A 6,818-nucleotide genomic window follows, 5' to 3' on the forward strand; every position below is an offset into this window, starting at 1 on the left:
GATCCGATGTTTCAAATGGAAGAATTTTACTCCAGTTTGGACTTTCTCCAAGCAACTGTAAATGATTTTTGGTACAGGGCAAAGTCCTACAGCTATCTCCCTAACTCGATCATCATTATTAGTTTGCAGCATTCGATACATTTTTTTCCCACCTTAGGAAAACATATCATTGTAGGCAGAGTGCGTATTCCCACCAGGTAGTTTAACATAAACTGTTAATGACTTGTGATTTCCTTATGCTGTCAGGCAGAGAAGACTTGTTTCACACTAAGCAGGTAAGCAAAATTTAAACCAGATGATTCCAAAAAGGAAGGGCATTGAGAGAAGCAGGATTAACATAATTTTATATACCTAAGTAGGGGGGCCAAAGCATGGGAAGAAAATAGCAATACAGTGCTTACTTGGAAGACAAAACAAGCAGCTGCCCATCTGGAGTCCTAGAAAAATATTGTCAGTTAGGAAGTACTTGGAACTGCTTATAAACCTTGACCTAGAGCATCCATTTAATATAACAAGGTTCTTGGTCAACTTCTGGCTGGTACAGTTGGACTGTAAAGACACACCTCAAGGCATTAATCGTGTAACAAGGAGAAATCTGCCATGGAAGATCGCTTTAAATTTCGTAAGTCATCATGTGAATCCAATTTCACCTGCCTTTCCAATTCAAACAACAGAACTACATGGATATGTGGATTTAAACAAGTCCTCCCTTTGTGCAATAGCAGCTTCAGTTGGAATGAAGGGATGATGCAAATGAAAGCTTTTCGTAACACTTTACCAGCACCTCACTTCACTTGAGCAGAGAGAAAATTGGTATTTGCAATCAAACTTAAATCTTGTTCCAGTAATTAAAGGGATCTTCTAAATCTCCTCCTCAGCGGCAGAGACTCTATTTACTGGTTAATTAAAGACTGTTTCTTAAGCCCTTTCAGAACAGATATTAAAAAAAGGGAAAAAAAAAAAAAAGAGTGAGAACACAAGGCTGAAATTATTGGTTAGGCTCTAACCAAAAGCAAAGATTTTCATTTATCCACTAGCTCATGTGTGCCTGTGTTTTGAAATGACTTGTTTCCTTTGATATAGCTGAGGATGAAAAGGAAGGTGCATGTCTTCTAACAGCTTCATGGGCACAACTGAGCTCACCAGAGCCCCGTGCCCCAGCTGCGGTGGGCGATGGGCTACGGTGCTGGCACACCTGGGTTCCCACAGGTGCTGGCTGCATGGCAGGTCACTCCCTGACCAATGCTGCAGCATACTCCAGGCGTCTAGGGATATACTGTACAAGAGAGATGGAAGGACAGTAAGGGACAGATTAGCACAGCTGCAATATTAGCACAGCTTTATGACTGTCGGACCGATTGAGGAAAAAGTACATATGTGATATCTTTAGATGTCAACATTATTTCACTTTGGACAAATGTCCTTTTTCATTCTAGCCATTGAGCTCATTAATTTTCAGAGTAAGGGTGGTCCAGCAGTCTGGATGCTGTTTAAGACTCCGGAAGATCAGGATTTTTTTCCATCCCACACCAAAAACTTCCTTTGTAACCCCTTGTTATCACAGTGTAAGACGGTACAAATTACAGCTTACATAAACATACTCCTGTGACTCCCTGTACTGAAGTGGTTGCCCAGTAAAATCACCTCATGTACACAAAACTCTTTTTCCCTCTTTGCCAATGTATAGCATGGAGCCTCCTCTCATGGACCTATTATGAGAACAAACACACTAGAAACCATCTGGTTTCTGGGATCCATTTCAGTGGACGCAAAGGTATGTCAGCCAAAGGAACATGTTTATGCTCTTCTTACAGCCTAACACTAAACTGCAAAACCAGACTTTCCAAAGCCAAGGTCTTAAAACATTTTACTAATGCATCTAAGCATTTAAAGGTATATTCTTGCAGATCCAGTGCTGAATTGTCTGCGGGGTGTCGTTCAGTCGGACAGAAGCGAGTCCTCTTCCCGCCCCAAGCCAACAAGCAGCATCGTGCACAGGTCAGTACAATTCAAGCACAAGCTCCTACAGCTTCAGCTAATATATTCTGACCCTCTACAAGGCTTAATTCCTCAGACTTAGAATGTTATCTACTTCCACACAACTTTCTGTCAGTCCAGGCCATGAACAGAAAAAGTGGCAGTCTAGCCACAGGATATCATAGGGACTTGCCAGTTTGTTGTTAAAAAAATTCTCCAGCATCCTTCCTCATAAATGTAGGACTCAATGTTTGCAGTAGTTTACTGTACAATATGATATTTAATTTGGTAATACTTCTCTACCTCACAGCCAGGATTAGAAAGATTTATTCAGTTCCAATGCTGAAGTCTGTCCTGTCCTATGCAGCTTTTTACACTATCTTTAACAGCGTGAGACCAAGTGGATTCAAGCAGTGTGCTGAACACATGTGGGTGTTGCAAAGGACAGCTGAGTCTGAGGGCAAGGGGTGTTTTGTAGGTTTACACCTGTATTTCTACAGGCGCATATACACCCAGGCTGCTATGCTTGGTTTAGAGAAGTTGAGGAAATGTGAGCATAAAGACAATTAAGGCAATTAAATGGGTCTTTGATTCAAAGAAAGATCATTTCACAGTTTTTTTAAAAACCCTGTTCTTACTTATCCAGCTCCACAGCTCCCCCCCCCCTCGCCCCCAGTTCTCCCTTCCCACAAAATCCCATCCCTGCCCAGGCAGTTCTAGCCTTCCTGTGGAGGTGCTGGGGAAGGGATGCAGACTCCAGCCCAGCACCTGCGGCACTCTGTGATTTGACAAAACCCCATGCACTGCAAGAGTCACACACCACAATGCACCTTTATGAAGACCACCTTTGACTACTGTAATGGCTTAGCACACAGGCATGAAACCAGGATAAAATCTGATATAAAAGCATCTTAACCACTTGTATTGTGTACCTGAATCAGCCACCTTTTTTCATATGTTTAAATGCTGCTAAGTGTTTTTGAACAGGGGCTGCATAAAAGGTCTCCAGAGACAAGGGCAGTTGTATGGTGGTGCTCCCTGTGCTGGTTGCATTCACAGTCCTGAATTCAGCCCGAAACTACACTCCTGGTCTTCAGAGGGCCCTCTGCCTTGTTCCTGGCTCTTGCCATCTTACAGTCATTTGCTTTTCCAGCTGGCATAGTCTCCTGTCTCCACTGGCTTGAACATCTCCCTGTTCTCTGTATAGTCATGATTATTAAGAAGTTCCTCTCTCTACCAGCCAGGTTAGCTTTTGGAAAGCTCTATCTCAACCTCCTCAGTCCTCCCTGCATATCTCCTTTCAGTCATTTTGCTTATTTAATCCTCCCTTTGGACTCCTTTCTCATCCATAGCAGGGAAGTGTGACAGACAAGTAAATCTTCAGCTGTCGTCACTTCTCCCCTGGCGAGAAGAAGAACTGACAACCAGGCCTTTTCCCATGGCTGAGCAAACTAGAACCCACGGGCTACATGTTTGCCAGTAAGTTAAACCACTGATCTGTTGTGCTTAACTGTTACAACAGGTCTAGGCATAATTTCTGACAGGGCAAATTCACATTCTCCTAAATATTACTGATTTATATACATTATTGATTGATTAACAGGTTCTGTTCCGGTAACAGGATGTTTTGCCTCTTCTTTGCATACTTTGCAACATGAATGATCTGTCTCAATTCGCTGATCAAAAACTGATCACAACCTGCAAAAGATATACCCTGCTGTGGTTAAAGTCAACGAAGTGCAATGCCATGCAGCTTGCTCTGTTTGTGTAAGTCACTCCGATGTCCAGCATCAATCAAGAGGTGAAAGCTGCTGGCAAAAACCACCTTTCATAAACGTTTCCTCATCCCACCACTTTCTCAGCCCTTTCTCTCTCCTCTGGGAAACAAGCAGCCTTTTCACTTTGCTCCCAAGTTCTCCCAAAAAGTATGCTTCCCAGGAGTGCCTAATGAAGTCCCACCTTCCCTTCAGAGCACATCACAGTTCCCCATCACCTTCAGGTGGCCAAAACAGTCAAAAAGTTATGAAACCTCATCCTTCCGTTATTCACAGGGCAGAGCATACAGAGGTCACAGAGCATCCCCTGTGCACAACCCCGTGATGTCCTGCAGCAGCAGTCACATACTGCCCAAACTCCTCCTTGCTGACAGCACACACAGTCAAACGTTACTAACCACTGTTTCGCTAAGGCTATTCAATACTCCATCTTTAATGGGAGACAAAACACGAGCCTATTCAAAGCATGCAAGCATGTCTTCAGCATTTAGAAAAAGCAGGCATGAGGCATCAGGTAAAGAAAAATTCTCTCTTGGAGAAAGTGGGATATTCGTGAAGGCTACTGCAGAAAATTGCCTCTAAAACATAAAGAAAGTGATCCAAAGAAAAGGCAAAGGCTTCCTTAGGTTTTTGTTTGCTTATGTATAAGTGTAACCTTTCAAGTTAGCTGCACATCTAAATAGTTGTATATCCTTGGGAGAGTCTCTTAAGCTCTGAATTTCAGTTCCCAGCCACACTCACATCCATCATTTGGTGTTTCCATCTCCCTGGAAACACAGGAGTGAACACCCGAATGTGTCTGTAATGTTGCCAACAATTAATATTTAAAGGCATGAGTATGATACAAACAAGACAATTTGATTAAATTACATAGAGTTACGGTTGCCTCCAGATGGAGAGACTTCTTATCCTTTAGAGATTATATTGTAAGAATAGTCAGTTGCTTCCACTCTTTTAGTCTTCATAACCAAAACTGAACAGTTTTCACTTGATTCTACTGGATGTACATTTAAGATTTTTGACAATAACAATTAGACCTTGAATCTCATTGGCTTTGCAGTCAGGAACAAGTCCTAACCAGAGTGCATGGGTTTGCATAGTGCTACATTTTCATAGTGTGCAGACACTCCTCTAGATTTAAAAATGTATGTATTTTGGGGAGAAATAACAGCATAAGAGGTTTTCAAGTTTCTCAAGCTAATAAATACCAATTTTTAAATTAATTTAAATGCTAAATTCAACCTCACCAGCAAGTTGGAGATTGTTCCATTGGAGGCAGAGAGATTCCAGTTCCTGAACGCCTCCAGCTGTTGGGAAGACTGCAGAGAGATTGTGTGTGATCAGAGGACGATGGAATTGGATGTGCACTGATCAGATGCACCTAGCAACTCTCTACAGCTCATTAATCCCTTTGTAGCTGTGCCCTATGTCACTGTGATCACATTTTTTTAATGCAAAGAGAAAAAAAGTGAATATCTAAGATTATTTTAAGCACGTTTTTTGAATGGTGGGTATCTTGAAGAAATAACATTCAACTTTTTGATTGAAAATAATTATTTTTCTAAACCAGGAGGGGAGACACAACAAAAACAATAGGTGGAAGGTTGTGGCTACAATTCATGGAAGAGGGGAACAAAGATAAATCTGGGTCTTGAATCTGCAAAGGATGTTCCCTAGAAAATTCTCCCTGTTCTGGAGATCTCCTCATCCACATAGACCTGTTTGAGAAAATACTTGTGGACAATGCCCACAGTTATGTGAACTCCACCTTTTTCCAGGGTTTTGGGTTTTTTTGTTGTTTTGCAGGAGTATTGTCAGAAGTATTCACTCAATGCCAGCAGCACAGTCAAAACAAAACACAAAAAACTAGTTGCCTCTTTCTGATCTGTAACACGGGTTAACTAATCCATTTTTTAATTTACCAGTCAACCAGCAGTTAATTATTTGACAGGCTGTCCTGCCTTCATGGCAAACTGGTTTTGGAGCTTTGGTTTGATGATTTAGCTTAATAACATGTGGGGGCTGAGCAGCACTTTTTCCTTCCTGATCCTTCCAGAAGTATAAGGTATTTGACTACAACTATCCGGCTAAATAAAAACGATCTTTTGATCTTAAAAATCCCAACAGCACCATTGTTGCCACCCTCCAGCTGCACAACAGCGTGCATGTGGGTTTTTTAAGAGTGAGTCCAAAGCAGAGGTACGGACATTTGAAACACAACAGGAAAGTTTAGGTCTGAAATCACTATTTTCATAAGGGCTGATGCCTTTCTTGATGATTTGCATTTCATCTCTACACATTGGGCTGGTGGATAAACCATCTCTTCTACTCTCTCTGTCAAACACAATACACAATTTACTCACTTGCTAATAAACTTACTCCTCCTAACAAAGCCTCTCATACTGTCATTTTAGAACTTGCAGCAACACCTTCTCTGCCTACAATATATCAGTGCCATAACAATGCATTATTAGCAAGTTTTGTACTTTGTTGGCTATAGGTCTATGTAAGTTCTGCTCTGTTTCACACACTCGTTTCCTACTAATTTCTTTGTGAGCACTACGTTACCAAAAAGCTACAGAATCAAGATCTCAGCTACTGGCAGAAAAGGACACTTACCAACTGAAGTAAAAAAACAAGAAATATTTCCCTTCCAAACCTTACATATTTTAATGCATTTGCTAGCCAATGCCCCTGGCCCAGAGATTATCTACCTTGTCCATTGGAAAGATATAGCCTGTCTATAAAATAACACTGATTTCTAAGTGTCTGCCTTATCACAAAAGGGCTGATCCTTATTTTATTACATTCTGAAAATACTTTTTAAGTGATGGAGCAGCAGACTATATCTCTGAAACTCGTATACATGGTTAATATATTCAAGGTTCATATAGTAAAAGCCCCGGTGAAAGAAGACACAGTACATGGAGTTTGTAATTTAATAGATAACGGTTGTTCCACAAGAGACTCTAAATTCAGCAGCTATGTTGTAATATATCACTGTCATTTTAATTTAGTACCAAATTTTGGTTAGATGGGTCATAGCTAGCCTCTACTAGCTTATGC

The sequence above is a fragment of the Cariama cristata genome, unplaced genomic scaffold (genome assembly GCF_000690535.1).
Source record: "Cariama cristata isolate BGI_N322 unplaced genomic scaffold, ASM69053v1 scaffold12973, whole genome shotgun sequence".
In the NCBI taxonomy this organism is placed as follows: domain Eukaryota; kingdom Metazoa; phylum Chordata; class Aves; order Cariamiformes; family Cariamidae; genus Cariama; species Cariama cristata.